This window comes from Stenella coeruleoalba (assembly GCF_951394435.1).
Source record: "Stenella coeruleoalba genome assembly, chromosome: 20".
Lineage (NCBI taxonomy): Eukaryota > Metazoa > Chordata > Mammalia > Artiodactyla > Delphinidae > Stenella > Stenella coeruleoalba.
Window position 1 is genome coordinate 883,499 of NC_137166.1, and position 15,556 is coordinate 899,054.

The following is a 15,556-nucleotide window of genomic DNA, read 5'->3' on the forward strand; positions in this document are numbered from 1 at the left end:
AATATGTTGAACTAAATAACAATGAAAACGTGACATATCAAAAGTTGTGGGTTATAGCCAAAGCAGAGCTTAAAGTGGAAACTACAGCTTTAAATGCTTGTGTTAGAAAAGACTAATGGTTTTTGATAAGTGATCTAAGTTTCCACCTTGAATATCTAGAAAAAGAAGAGCAAATTAACCTCAAAGTGGAAGGAAGGATTAATGAAGAACAGAAATCAATGAAACAGAAATTGAACAAACGATAGAGAAAATAGTTTAAAACCATAAAAGTAGTTTTGTTTAAAGATTAATAAAATTGATAAACTTCTAGCTATATTACTCAAGGGAAGAGAGACAGACAAACAGAAGAGAAAAGAGAAACAAATTATGAGTAACAGGAATTAAAGATAGGACAGCATCACAGACCCCATAGACATTAAAAGGAAATAAGGGAATATTATGAACAACTTCGTGCCAATAAATTTGACACACAGAGAAAAGGGACAAACCCCTTGAAAGACACGAATTACTAAAACTGATAGAAGAAGAAACAGAAACTCTGAAGAGATGTATATCTGATTTTTAAAAACGAATTCATAATTGAACCCCTCTCCACAGAGCAGAAACTGGAGGCTGCCTGGTGCCCGGAAGGCGCGTCAACGGGCTTTGCCGAGGAAGGCGTGTGGGAAGCGTGGGTGCACACAGCGAGGGTGTGGGAGCCTAACGCCTCCGCCCTCCCTCCTGTGTCTGCCCTGGGCGACACCTGGGGATTATCCGACCACCTCTCACCCTCATGGCAACCTTGGTTCACAGATGAGAAGATAAAGAGGCTCAGAGAGATTTACTTTCTGGCCAAAGTCACACAGCAGGATTCAGAGCTCTCATGGCAGGGAGGCTACTTGGAGCTGCTGAAGCTGGGCTCCCACATCTTTCCTTCTCACCCCCGAACCTCCCAGACCAAGGACAGAGCCGCCCCCCCAACAGCGACACCCTTTTTGCTCTCTGGACCTCAAGCCTTGTCAGCTGTTTGGTAGCACAGGCCCCGGAGGTGAGGGGCTCCATTTTATTAGTGCGTTAGTAGTAAGGCAGAAACATAAATACCTACACACACATACGGTCACCCTATCATTTATCCCCCAGGGCAAGACACTTGGAGAGTGAAAGGGGCACTACTGGTAGCCACCTCAGGACGACGGGCACAGACCAGGACCAGCCTGAGCGGGAGGTGTGACAGGGTCTTTACTGTCCAGGGACCCGACGTGATACAAGAACCGTGGCGGTGACAGCTCTGCAGCCGCGGCACTGCCTGCACCGTGCTTCCGGCCATCGGCGCCACGCCCGCCCACCGCCCGGGGAGCAGGTGGACACTGTCATTCCTGCTCCAGGCAGGTGGGTTGATTTTCTTGAGGTCAGAGAGCGGGGACCCACTCTAGGCCTTACAGAGCCTTCCCTTGAAAGCACCTTCATCTCCTACAATTTCCTGGAAACTCTGAAATACAAACTTGAACCTGTAGCACCTTAGGTGTCAGGAGGCCCGGCTGACCTGGGTGTGACAGGTCGACCTGCCACTTCTGCCTCCACAGTCTCCTGATTTCTCACGTTTCCCCAAAACCCCTTCGGAAGCACATGGGGCGCAGGTCACAAATGCCACTTCTAAAGGAACCAACCGGTGTGCACAGGTGGGCCCCGTGCTCCACCAACCAGTCCTGCCCAACGCCCAGCCTCCTGCACAGTACCTTCCTGGGCGTGTCCACCCCGCAGCCCTCCCCTCTCAGGTCAACTCAGCGCCTGCTTCCAGGAGGAGCCCCGCCCACCATGGGGGCTGGTGAGTGGATCTGGGGCAGCGAACAGTTCCAGCCCTGCAGGCTGGCCCTCAGGACGCTCTGCCGCGCCCCAGCCTCAGAGGCCCTCTGCTGAGCCCGGGCTCCGTCAGCCACAGTGTCCTGGGCGCCCAAGGCTGTGAGCCGTCCAGGGGACCCCGCTGCTCTCCGGCTCCTCCCAGCCCCGACTCTAGGCCCCTTCTGCTGGCGCCACCTTTGCCCGATCCCCCCATGGGAAGCCAAGACATCAGGGAGGGAGGCCCCCCACCCCCAGGGCAAACCTACACCCCTTCCAGCCCCTCTGGGAGCACGTGGCAGGCCTCCGTCCTCTCATCCCTAGCTGCTGTGCCCTGAGCGGCACACGGGCCTGGACACCACGGCCCCGTCACCTGTGGAGCAGGGCTGCCGCGGCCTCCCGCACAGTGAGGGACACGGGGGCCCGCAGCCCCCCGGCCGGCCGTGTCATACCTGAGCGGGGCAGTGCAGCCAGGACCTGACGGCTCCCCGCCTCGTCACACCCCCCTTGCTGTTTGCTATTTTGTTATTGTTGTTAATTCCTCGCCAGGTGGACCCCGGTGCTGTGGGGCTTAACTGAGCTCAGCCAGCTGTCCTGGAGCTCAGGGGTTATGATGCGTGGCAGGGCCAGCCTCGGGCGGTGGCGGGGGAGGGCGAGGGCCGAGGAGGGGGCACCTCGGGGCCCCTTGGGGGAAGGGGCCCCAGAATGGAATGGGGTCTGGGTTGGGGGGCAGGAAGCCAGGCTGCCAGAGGGGGCCTCGGCTGGCACCCCAACCCCCACTGATGCAGAAACCCCAGCTCCTAAGTAGTGAGACCCCAGGACAGGGGAGAACCTGTGCTGGGGGGCGGATCACCAGGGGCCAGTGCCCAGGACCTGCTGCCCAGACGCTGGAGGGCAGCCGCCAGGGGGGGCGTGGTGTGCCGTGTGTGTGCACGTGTGTGTGGTGGGTGGTGTGTGCACGAGCCTGTCCGGCTCCAGGCAGGACCAGGCTGGGTCAGCACTTCCCACTCGTTTCTCGGAACACGCCTCACAGCCTCCCCAAGACGGTCACAGATACTCTAAAGCTGGTCAGTGAGTGTGCAGGGCACTGGTGGAGCACGGCTGAGCCGGTCTGTTTCCCCAGGACGTGTCGGAGCCCCTCACGCGGCCACCAGCTCCGTGTGAGCCCCTTCCGCACTGCACACATGGGAGGCGCGGGGCCGGGAGGACTGCAGGCGGGAGGGGCTCGTGCAGAGCGGCCTGCGTCACCTCCTGCCCCGTGGCCACAAGCCGGGCTGTCCTCCTGGATGTATGAAGAACCCCTACATGTCAGTAGGAAGAGGCAATAGACCAAAGAGACCCTTCACAAGGAAGATTTGCAAACGGGCAACACGTGAACAGAAGCCTTGGGGACGCCGCCACCGTGCCCACTGAGCTGGCTCCTGCTAACCCCGTGGGGCTCACGCCCCCGCCGCCCCTCAGCAAAACCCTGGCATCACCTGTCGGTGGGGAACACAAACGTGCCCAGGATGGTCTTCACCTCTCTCCTATCCAGCACCCCTGCCCCGTCCCCCATTTCAGCTGCTACAAAAAAAATACCACAGACTGGGGGGCTTAAACAACTACCATTGAGCTCCCCCAGCTCTGGAGGCTGCAAGTCCAAGATCAGGGTGCCGGAAGACTCGGTGTCCGGTGTACGCTAACTGTGAACTTATCTCAGCTGTTGGAACAAAGCACCCAGGAAATGAATCCAGATTCCAATCTCTGACCAGGAGGAAGAGAAAAAATGGAGGCACTCATGTCTGTCTCCTGACACAGTCTGTAGTTTTCTAAACGTTTTTGCCAACAAAACTTCGCTGGGCTCTGACCACCCCTTAGCGAGGTGAGCAGGATTTCAACTACCTGCCCAGGTCACACTGTCAACAGCAGGTAAGACTAAGTGGATGGAGACAGAAGCGGGTCCCCCCAGTGCTCATGGCAGCGGTAACAAGCTGAGACAATAAGTAAACGTCCCCTCCCAAACGGAAGTCCACAAAAGGGCTGGGTCCTGCGTGGGCGGATTCAGCAACCCCGCTGTGTCAGCAAAGCCCCCGTTCCCACCTTCGCCGTGTTGCAGTTTCCCGCAGCCCTGCACACTCCTGCACATGTCACAAGCACAGTCACGGGCAGCCTGTGCTCCAGACTGTCTTTTCAAGGATGCCTGTTTAGCAAGCGGCCTTGACAGAGAGAACGCCCCTCCACGTGGAGGGCAAGGTGATCTGTTCTCAGGGTATGATCAGGCAAGTTTGCCTGCAGCCCACATGAAAGGTTCAGGGTCCCTAAGCTCACCATTCCGCGGCACGCACAGCACCTACCTGGACCACGTCCGGGGAAGGGAAACCGGTGCCACGAGGGAACTCCAGCTCCGGCTGCGCTGCGGGTGGCAAAGCTCTTTGGCTCTGATCCAGGACGCTTGTGTCCTGCCGGCATGTTCAACACCAGGGCGGACTAACTTACTAGCGTCAGGCCCTTCACAGTTCCCAACGCAGGCTGGTGGCGAGAAGGCTTAGCGATCGGGGCGTCACGCTGACACGGGGGACTCACATGGAGAGCAAGGTGGTCCATCCTCCCAGGATCTCTCTGAAGTGCGAGAAGAACGTTTCCCAGGAGTCTCCCTCTGTTGGGTCTCATGCCCATTTCTGAACCGATCCGTTGAAGGACAGTGGGGCAAGGACCCTGGGTGGGAGGGCGGGCGAGCCACGCAGGACCCAGGCAGCAGCTCACACCTCGTCCTCGTGAAAGCCCTAGTGCTGGCTCCGCCACGCCACCCTCACGATGCGTGTCCACGGAAGGCCACACCCTCCCTCTAGACGAAGTCTCAAGCAGCCCCGGAAGGTTACAAAGCCGGCCGGGGCCGCACTGGGGCGGGAACCCTCATGCCATCTTCTGCTCGCTGGTGACAGACGCCGTCTTCTTGGGGGCCGCCATCTCCCTGCGGAATGAGACAGCCGTGACTCAGGCACTCCTCCCTGCACTGAAGAGCCGGTGGGGGGCTGGGGAACCCCCCCCACTGCCAGCTCGGCCTGACCTCCCTGTCACCTGTCTTTCCAGCTGTCACCACCCGGTGGCCTTAGAGCCCTCCTCAGTGGCCCCCTTGCCAGGATGCGCCCTGCAGCACCTTGGACGTCCTTGGCAGGTGGGTGACGACAGGCAGCTCAGGCGCTGGCACAGGTTCTGGACCTCAGGTCCCTCCCCATAGTCCATCTGAGTCCCCTCCCCCACTAACTGCCTGCGGGGGAAGGAGTAGGGTGAGGGGAGGGGCGGCTGAGCTGCCAGCCCCTCATGTGACCCAGACCAGGGAAGCCGGTCCCTCTGGGTCCCAGCCTGGCTCCGGCCTGTGGCCTCACCTGCCGCCACACCTGGAGAGGGGGGCTCCGACCTGTCAGCCAATGGCCGCCGGCCCACTTCCGGTTGGAGCAAGCTCCTCCCCCCGTGTGAGATGACTGACAGGTGCTAGACCCAATGAGAATCAGGCCCCGTGCACGCGGAGGCACTGCGCCTGAGCAGCAGCGCCTTCGCACCCTGCGCCGGGGTAGTAGGGAGATCTAGAGCAGGCAGTAGTGAGGGCGCAGACCTGGCTCTGGAGGGCCCGCCTCGTCTAGCCGGACGCCTGCGTTGTGGTAGAAGGAAGGCCTGCAGGCGGGGTCGGGAAGGCAGGACGCTGGGGTCCACCTGAGGAGCTAGTGGGACCGCGCACTGCGAGAGAAGGGGACATATGGCCGGGAAGAGGGGCGGGGAACCAAAGGACCCTCAGCACTGATAACCTGGCCGTCTGGAGGCCTGTCCCCAGGCCTCCACCCATCTAACCCCCGGGTGTGAGCTGCCTGCAGGATGGTGGGCAGGGGTCTGGGCAGCCTTCCGACACCTGGCAGCGGTACCGTGGAGGCCAGCTTCCCGTCCATGGCCAGGCCTTCGGCTGGATGAACAAGTGGTGAACCCCAAGCTTCAGTGAGGCGTTCGCAGGGTTATGGCCATCCTGCCCTCGGCCCTGGAGCTCCCTTCTCCAGGTGCTCTGGGGACAGAGGGTGCAAATGACCCCAGCTGGAGCTGTCACCTCCACGGCCTGTCCTGCTGACGGCCCTGAGCAGTTCAGTCTCATGGACCACTGGGCCCCTGGAAGACAGCCTCGTGGACTCTTGGCTTGTGGATTCAGCCCCCAGCTGGCAAACAGCTGTGGCCCTGCCTGGTATGCGTGCTGCAGGGGAGGGGTGCGTCGGATTCCTGAGAAAGCCCATCGCAGCAGGCCGCTTCCTAGGTGGGGCGCACAGACGCAGAGGGCGTCCTTGACACCCTCAGCCGCCCCAGCTGGCCAGTGCCTGTGGTCTCTCCACAGTGCGTCCGCCCAGGCCCCCTCTCCGGGCCACGGGCTAATCCACTTTGAAGGGAAGGCCCTAGATTAAGGCCACGAGCCAGAACAATCCCTGGGGCTCGGTATAAATTCAGAGGCCCAGGATCCACCAGCCTAGGCGGGGTGGGGCCGGTGAATCTGCATTTCACAAGCCAGTGGCTCTGAGGGTCACAAACCCAGAGGGCCTGGCGGCAGCGATGCTAAGTGAATGCGCTTCTGACACTTTCTTGGCGGTTGCCTGACTGGGAGGGAGCAGGGCTCACCAGGCATCCCAGCAGGAGGAGGGGTGGGCGTGGGGGAGCCCGCAGGGCGGGGGAGCACCAGGTAGGTCCTGGCCCCCTGAGGGTGTTGGGAGCACCTGGCTTCTTCCTTCCACCTTAAAAGCCCAGTCCAGTGAGCACCGGGAAGGCTGCCAAGACAGGGTGGAGGCGGCCTGGGCCTTCACTCGGAAAACATCCAACAGCAGTGGCAGGAGTTCCCCCCACGGTTCATTTTTAATTGGATTTAATTATTTTCCATTTAATTGCATTTTTTAAAGCTCTCCCCGGTGGTTTGTGGATCTGAGGATCTCTCCTCTCCTCTCCAGGCTGGATGCTTGGCTCAGGTGGGGGTGAAGAGGCAGAGCCGGGGCTCCCTCAGGACCTGGGAAGGGCCCGTGGAGGCGGGGGTAGCGGGGATTGAAAATGGGGTGGGAGACCAGAGCCGGGGGCTGCCCCGGGTCCCTCCCTTGGCCAGGTAGGCAGATGTCGGCCTTCCCAGAGGCCCCTCGCTCCCCAGCCCCGGGTCCCTCACTCTCCCTCCATGGCTCTCCCCGACCTCACTGTGCCCCCCCGTTGCTCCCCTGGTCGGCTCCTAACTGACCACCTCCTCATATCCACCTCTATCCTCAGCTCCACCCCACAGAGCCCCTTCAGGCTGCCTCGACCTGTCCTGGCCCTTTCTCGCCTCTGCACCTCCGCAGGTGTGCGCCCCTCCCCTTTCCCTTCCTGAAGCATCCCACAGCCAGGCACTCAGCAAACACCTGTGAGCACTTGGCAGACACCGTCCTCGGCACTGCGATACTGTTGATGCAATGCAGCCACAAAGGATTTGTGGAAACACCCATGAAGAGGTGCGTCTCCCGCACCCTCAGGCCTGGGCAGGCCTCTGACTTGCTTTAGCCAATAGAATGTAGCAGAATTGATGTCGGGGGAGTTTGGAGCCTGGGCCCTAAGAGGCCATGTGGCCTCCACTTCACCCTCTTGGAACGCCATCCCGAGTGGGAGGAAGCTGGGGCAGCTCACGGGGGCCCGAGGCCACGGACAGCCAGCTCCACCTGCCGGCCCGTGAGCGAGGCCGTCTTGGCCTGTCCAGCCCAGAGCTCCTTTGTCTGAAGCGGCTGCAGGCAGAAATGCAGGCAGAAGCCACCAAACCCCAGTCACAAGAAACAAGCTCTGTCGTTTGAAGCCACTGAGACGTGGGGTGCTTTGTTACACGGCAAGAGTCAGCTGATACACACCACAGCGAGCAGCCCCTGACTCTTCATACTTGGCCTGGGTCCCCTGTCTCGCCGAACAGAGCCAGCCTTGCCGTCTTCCTGGTCCCCACAGAGCTTCACGCACACACTGATGCGGGAGATCTGATTCCGGCGTCCTCTCCAGTGGCTCCCGTCACCCACCAGCGTGGAGTTCAAGCTACCTGGCCAACTGGCGTCAAAGGCCGCGCCAAGCCTGCCCCTGCCCACGCCTCCTCCTGCCCCCAGCCCCACACTCAGTAGCCTGAGCGGCTGCCCGCTCTGCAGCCCGGCCTCCCCTGCTATGCTGATTCTGCCCGTGGAATGTTCTTCAAGTTCTCCACCTCACAGCCTCATCCTTCAAGACCCACACATCCTCACCTCCTCCAAGGAGACCTCCTAGGTGTCCAGACACCCCTCGCTCTGCAGCCTCACACCCCCGTACGGAGGCCCTTTCAGTCTGAGCTGCTGCGCTGTTCTCGCTTACCGGGCTGAGTCGCTGCTCGCTCCCTTGACTGCAGTCCCCAGAAGAAAAATGTGCCGCGTACCACCCTCCCTGTAAACAGATGCACAGACAGTCGTTTAATGATGGGATGGGGTCAGACGCACACACACAGAGGTGCCAATGTCTCCTTCCCTGCAGCCCCCAGTGGTCACGTATGCAGTCCCCAGGGTGTGTGCTCCCCTGCCTGGAGCCCCAACTTAGATGGAAGCTTGAGTGTTGATACGTGGTATCATTGTTGTGCTTCCCAAAGGCTGGCACAGTGCGTTAAGCACGTGGCCCAGCTCAGTGACTGTCTGTGGGTAGGTGGGTGGGTGGATGGATGCGTGGGTGGGTGAATGCTGCATGTCCATGAGAACAAAGTAGAGGCTTAACTTCCCACATCGGTTAACTTCCTAGGACAAGACGGTAGGACAGCCTCGGACAGGCGGTTTCAGCCACGTGTGCCTTCTAAGAGACAAAGGAGCTGAGCTGAAACCACAGTTCTGCAAATGTTCCGCTCTCCCTAAAGCAGGAAAAACAACTCAGTTCTGAGGTCCTACCTGGGGCATCAGGACATACGCCTGGCTCCTCTGGGCCAAGCCCTCTCCCCAGGGACAGCCTCTGAGCACATTCCTTCCAGCACCTTCTCTGGGCATCCCTGCCATTAAATGCTTCTGGGAACGGCTGGACCACTCCAAGGAGCGAAGCCTGGGGGTGGGGGTGGGGGGTGGCTACTAGAGGGTCTACTTCAGCCGCTTAGCCTCGGGGTGACGGTTGGCAGTGTTGAAGGCGAGGCCCTGGGGAGAAGCAGGGTGGCCGCAGCAGTCGGGCTGTGTGTCCGCACTTGGTTCCCATCCAGCCGGGCTACCGTGAGGGTCACGGAACCATCACAGGACACAACCCCAGATGTCCCTTGCTCCCTGTGTCTGTCTCACTCTGGAATCCACTGTGATGTCTTGGAAAGAACCCAAATTAGGAGAGAGGAGGGCAGTTTCTGGCCTCAGCCCTGCAGCTTCCTTGTTCCAGAGCCTCAGACCAGCCACCTCACCTTTCTGGACCTCAGGTTCCGCACCCGGGCCTCCCTCACACACACGTCTTCCTGTGCTGTCCCTGCAGCAGACATCACTAATTGATCCCAGTTCTCTTTGTAGATGATCAAGCACCGCCTCAGAACCTTTCTGGACACAGCATTTGGGGCAGGGACTGTGAATAGACTGGCCTGTGAGACCACTCCTCTTAACCATCCCTGAATTTCTAAGGTACCGTCCGGCCGTGACAGTGAATAGTACTGCCCTGTCGACTGTGTCTGTCTTCCTCACGACGTCGGGGGCACCTGGGCTCTGGACTGTCTCTTTGGCCCCAGGAAGCTCTGCTGGACAGAAAGGAATGAGTAACTGCTTATACTTGTAAGTGCTTTCGCCTCTGGGCCTGGGGAGGACATTTGTTGGGACTGATTCCAGTACCCACACCTGCTCCTGACATGAGCAAAGCAGGTATGTCCTGTCGGGACCAGCGGCCTCACCCACGTGCTTTAGGCATCTTGGGATGGAACATGTCGCACGAGACCCGGTAACCGTCACTGTGTCACAGCCTCACTTTGGCTAGGGGTGCAGCTTCTGCTCCTTCCCCCACATTACAGCCACCAACCCCCTTCCAGCATCAGACGACAGCCTGCAGACTGTTTAGCTGCATGTGGTCAGCTCGCTGGAACAGTCCCACATACGTGTGCACATGTATTTATCTATATATCCTGCATGCACACACGCACGCCCGGTGGCTCTGCTGCTCAGGCTGAGCGCCGGCACAGACGCCCCGAGGACGCACAGGTGGAGCACGTGGGAAGGAGAACAGTGGCAGAAAACCGTACGGAAAATATCCTCCTTAGATTCCATGACTGTTGAAATATGAAGCCCAAACAAAAGTTCCTCCTCCTCCTGGTGACGTCAGAGGAGGTGGCCTCCCTGTGTCTGACCCAGAGCCCATGTCTCTGTCCGTCTCTCTGCCACTGTCTCGCATGTCTCTCTTGCTCTCCTCTCTCTCTTTCCTCTGCTCTCCCATCTTTCCTGACGCTTTCTTGCCCCTCACCTGGCACGTACTACCTGGGGGAGGCTGGACAACGTGCCTGGTTCCTAGGGTGGAGGAAGCAGCATTTCCTGCAAGACTGTGGTTCAGAACCACGGACAGAGCAGCAGTTCTAGAAGAACTGGCGCAGGCTCATCTGGTGCGATGGGGCTGTGGCCACAACATACCGACTGCTGTGTCAAACCGGGCCATACGGAACCCCCATTTCATGCATTCTCCTTGCAAGGCTGGAGGAACTGGTGGGATGCTGACCGATCCTAGATACCAGCTCACCACCACCCTCACCTTACACCTGGGAACACTGGGGCCACCTGTTCATCAGAGCCAGAAAGAGGAGGTGGGTCTGTCCCTGAGCCGCCATGGATGGCCCCAACCACTCAGAAGCAGCCCGCAGCCTGGCCTGAGTGCAGCACTCAGAGCCTGCGATGGGGAGCTGGGGAGAGGCAGGTGGATCGGCCAGGGACCCCCGTGGCCCACTGGGTACCCACTCTTGAGAGAGACCTTCCTATTATAATAATTCTCATTTATTTATCGTTCTCATCAATGATTATTAATGATGGTGATATTTGCACAGAGCTTTCCGGCTGACTATGAGCTCTGGATCTGGGTGACTTGGCATTTGCTTATGAATGAAGCCAGATGTGGAAGCAGCCCGGCCTTGAGGGAGGGGAGGTGCCGGCACTGGCATCCCGGAGATGAGGGGCGGCTCTGAGCACAGACTCTGGGGAGGCGGCACTGCGGGCCAGAGGGCAGCTGTCCTCGTGTGCAGGGCTGGCGCTTCCAAGCCCGGGAGGCTTGCACGACTGAAGCGTGCGCCTCGGCGATTAGGAGAGTGAGGAGTCCGGCTATACTGATCGAGGAGTCCGGCTATACTGATCGAGGAGTCCGGCTATACTGATCTCCTCCTTGTGTTCTGTACATTCTCCTTTGAATGTGCGGCTGCTGTCGGCAGCCAGGAGGTGAGGCCTCGTTCCCTCTGGGACCAGAAGGGGCAGGGATAGTGGGGACGAGCTGCGTGAGGTGTGACGGCAGCGGTGCCCATCTCCTGAGGGCTGTGTCCCGTCTGCACCTCACAGCGCCCTTGCCGGGAAGTCCCCAGTGTTACTTATGCCCATTTACAGACGAGGACGCGGACGCACAGAGAGGAGAGGGGACTGATCTGGGGGCATCCCGCCAGGGAGTGTGCGGCCAGTATACGTGCCTCGTCTGTCCACCCCGAGGTCCCAGCTGCCCTTGGACGGGCTAGCCGCCCCACACCTCAGTTCCTCGGCTGTGGAACCGGGCGAACGAGGGCGCTGTGAGCACCGGGCCGGTAGTGCACAAAGCAGGAGGGTGCAGGGTGGACGCGAGCAGCGGCGGCCCTCCCCGCCACACTCAGGCACACGTCCCCAGACCACCTTTCACAGTGTTTACTTCTTCCACGTGCAATGCATCCCAATTGTTTTTAGGATGGTGGTCTTAACCCACAGAGTTAACCTCACAGACCACAGCTCTAAGAAGCCCTGTCGCTGACAAGGGAAGGACCCCTCCTGGAGTGAGAGTGCCCGGGGACAGAGCCTCCCTCCAGGGTGGCGCTTTGTCTTGGAGAAGGGGTGCTCCACCCCTTGTCCTGCCCCCCCCAAAAAACCTGGTTATGACCAGGCTTGATGAAAGAATCCATCCAGAGAAGGGTGGGCAGGGAAGGTGGCTCCAAGGAGGGGCTGCAGCCCCAAACGGGGGCAGCCTCGGGGGAGAGGTACAGCTCTGAGCACAGACGCTGGGCCTTTCCTGAGGTGCCAGATAGAAGGACCGTCCCCCGTGCCTTGCCTTTTCCGTGCCCGGCAGCTGGGCATCCTCCTGACAGTCCTGGCATCTCTCCCTGGCTGCGGGAGCCCACTTGTGAGCGTGCCGCTGGGGGGCCTGCACCAAGAGAGCTGGGCACGAGCTGTGTGCTGGGTGTGTGCTGCATGCTGGGTGCAGGGAGCGCTGGGTGCCCAGGGGAGCTGGACGTGCTCTCACGTTGCTCTTGGGAAGAATCCCCCAGAGTCTTCCCCGGCCTGAGGCCACATCTGCCTGGCCCACCTGCATCTGCTGCCTCTTCTCTCTCCCCACCACCCGCCGCAACCGCATCAGACTCCACCTCAGGGCCTTTGCACAGGCCAGTCCCTCTGCCTGGAGGTCTGTCCTCCCAGCTCCATTTGTCCAACCCCCCTCCCTGTCCACATCTCCACGCCCTTCCCACACGCAGCGTCTAAACGAGGTGCCCCATCGGCCTCCCTCCTTCACTCAGTAAATGTCACTGGACACCTGCTATGTGCCAGCTGCTGTTCTGAACTCTGGGCTGTAGCACTGGATAAAACGGGCACAAACACGTGTTCCTGTGGTGCCTGCGTTGTGAGTGTGGTGGGGGAGGGGTGATGCCATTAAGGGGGTTGGGGAGACGCGGGGTGGTCAAGGAGGGCCTCTCTAAGGAGGGGGCCAGGTGGACATCCGGAGGAGGCGGGCCCCCGGGAGGCAGGTGCACGCGCAAAGGTCCTGCACAGAGCGAGCCCGGCATGAAAACGAACAAGCGCCAAAGACCAGGAAAGGAGCGGGGGCCTCTGGGGAGACGGCAGCCACGGGGGGTGTGAGCAGAAGCCTGGCTGGGTGTCTTCCTGGCCCTTGTCACGCCCCTCACTCCCCTCCCGTCACTGTCTTGTGTGTGGTGTGTGTTCATGTGTTCAGCCTCGGTCCCTGCCGGTGGGCTGACAGCCAGGGAGGAGAGGGCCGCTCACAAAGGAGCAGGAGGATGCGGCCGGCTCGGCCACGGCGCTCCGCGGAGCCCCCTGTGCCGACGGGAGCCATCGCCTTCTGGAATCACTGCAGCCCCTGAAGCCCGGGGGGCTGCCCTCGCCTGTCTCCCGCAGGGGTGCAGGTGTGTGGGCCCCCGCCCCTCCCGGTCCCTCCACCCGCAGCTGAAAACTTAGTGAACTAGAGGCTCAGAGGAGGGGCGGGGGGGAAGGACAAGAAGGATGTCGTCCACTTTCCGCGGGATTTAAATGCCTGCGAGTGGATTAATAGGGGCTCTGCGGCAGCGGTCTCCGCCCCTATCGGAGCGCCCGCGGCCGGCGTGTGAATATTGATGGCCGGCGGGATTGAGGCCAGGCAGCACTGCCGGCTTTATCTCGTGGGCACAGGCGGCCGGGCCCTTATCAGGCCGGCCCGGCTGCTGCAGCTGCGTCTTCAAGGGCCCGCGCCTCCCACCGCCTGCTTTGTAATCAGAAAAGAAGAAGTTGCTGCCTTGATATTTCCATTTTTATCTCTTTTATTTACTTCATTTTAATGTCTTTCAGGGAATATTTTCTCTGAAACAAGGCAGGGCTGTCAGTGGCTTACATCCTTCTGCCGCCCCCTGGCCGGGTGGGGAGGGGGGCTGAGGATGGGGTGAGGGGCTCCTGACCCCCTGCCCGCAGCGTCCCTGCCCTCCACTGGTGCGCCCCGTCCTCTCCCTGCCCTTCCTCCTGCCGTGGGGTCCTTCCCAAGCGATTGGCACCCTCCAGATCCAAGGCCTCACCCCTCACCCAGCCCAGCCCGATGAGGGATTCATGACCAGGAGCCTTCACCCACAGCCCCTGGGGGACCCCGGACACTGGTGTGAGGGCGCCATCCAAGAGGAGCCCGTCACAGCCCAGGGACCGGCGGTTCAAGCCTCCTTCCCCTCCGCCGTCCCCACTGATCCAGGGAAGACATTATCTCCCCTTCCCAGGCGAGGAAGCAGAGGTTCCTAGAGGTTATCAGTTGCCGTCACCTGGCTCCATGCTGGTGACTCGTGACAGGGAGAGGAAGTGCAGAGCCCCGGCCAGAGCGTCTGCGCGGGGCCTCCCTGCGTCCATGGTGTGTGCTGGTCGCACCCGTTACAATTGACCAAGACAGCGTGTGATGCAGCGCAGGGAAAGGGCTGGCCGTGGGAGGGCAGAGGGGCCGAGCGCCCTCCGGTCCCTGGTTCAGTCTCATCAGTGCCCCTTTCTGGGCTTTTTGAGTCTCCCAAAAAGACACGCCCACATCCTAAGCGCCGGAACCCATAAATGCGACGTGTCTGGATGAAGGGTCTTTGCAGACGTGACCGAGTGAAGGATCTCAGGGTGAGGTCATCCTGGGTTGGGGTGGGCTCTACATACAGAGACTGAAGTCTTCATAAGACAGATGCAGACACACAGGTGGAGGCCACGTGAGGACAGACAGACTGGAGGGAGGCGGCCACCAGCCAAGGACGCCCAGCGCCCCCAGGAGCCAGAAGAGGCAGGAGGGCCCCTCCCCCAGAGCCTCCAGAGAGAGGTGGACCTGAGTCAGACACGGGCCTTCAGAAGTGGGACGGAGTAGACTGTGTCATCTCAAGCACCGCCCCCACCCGGCCCGTCTGTGCCAGGACGCCCACACTGTCCCCACCTGGCTGAGAGCCCTCAGGGCGTGACGGCAGCGGCCCGACTCTCTCCAGATCCTCAGGAGCTGGCGCCTGCTCCTTGGGGGAGAGCTTTGTTGAACAGGCGGTGCACCAAGGGTGGGAACTGGGCCTGAGCACCGAGGACAGTGGTGTCGGATCCCGAGTGAGCACCGAGGACAGTGGTGTCGGACCCCGAGCACACAGGCGCTGGGCTCAGGAAGCCCAGAGGCAGCAGGACGGCTGTGTCGCCCCCAGACCCTCGGGGTAGGAGGGACGCGCCTCTCAGGGCCCAACTCCTCCTGGAGGCACCGAGGCAGCGGCTCTGGCTTCAGGACGTGCGAGCAGCTCGGTCCCGAGCCCCCTGGAGGGCTGCGGCCAGGGGTGGGGCGGGCACCCTGATTGAATCAGCGGCCGCCCCACGGTGACCCAGGGACTCAGCAGGACCCACGTCTGCAGTGGGACGTGGGCTCGGGCCCCAGACACTCTGCCATCTCCTTCACAGCGTGAGAAGCAGAGGACACCCCAGGAGGGACTGGGACAGAAACGGCTATGGTTGTTCCACAGAGCGGAAATCGGAGAATTTTCCAGAATTCATGCTGAAGAACAGAAGGTGGGAGCGGACGAGAAGTGATGTGGCTTCTGTCACCAAGAAGCAAAAGGTCACAGGTGATGCACTGCTGCCCCACCAGGAACACGGGGCTCTGGGTAAGGCCTTGTCCCGCCAGCGCCCAGGAAGCCCAGCGGCCCTGAGTCACCCCGCCAGGCACATCCCCCGCCAGGCCGCCGAGCACCAAGACCTGGCCCTGCTGGGCCCGAGGGAGGACCACCTCGGCCACTCTCCAGGGGCCTCAGGGCTGTGTCCGAGCGGGCAGTGGGGAGCAGGGCAGCACAAGTGGAGACCGAGCTGAAGGCACCCAG

General features: G+C 60.7%; 1 long non-coding RNA gene across 1 annotated transcript; it reads right to left on the reverse strand.

The window, feature by feature from the left end:
* Positions 1-3,910: 3,910 nt before the first annotated feature.
* Positions 3,911-5,229, reverse strand: LOC307178762. The gene is made up of 3 exons (XR_013825280.1): positions 5,181-5,229; positions 4,560-4,765; positions 3,911-4,413 (listed from the first exon to the last, which is right to left on the reverse strand). It is a non-coding gene; the product is annotated as an uncharacterized lncRNA (long non-coding RNA).
* Between the last annotated feature and the right edge of the window lie 10,327 nt (positions 5,230-15,556).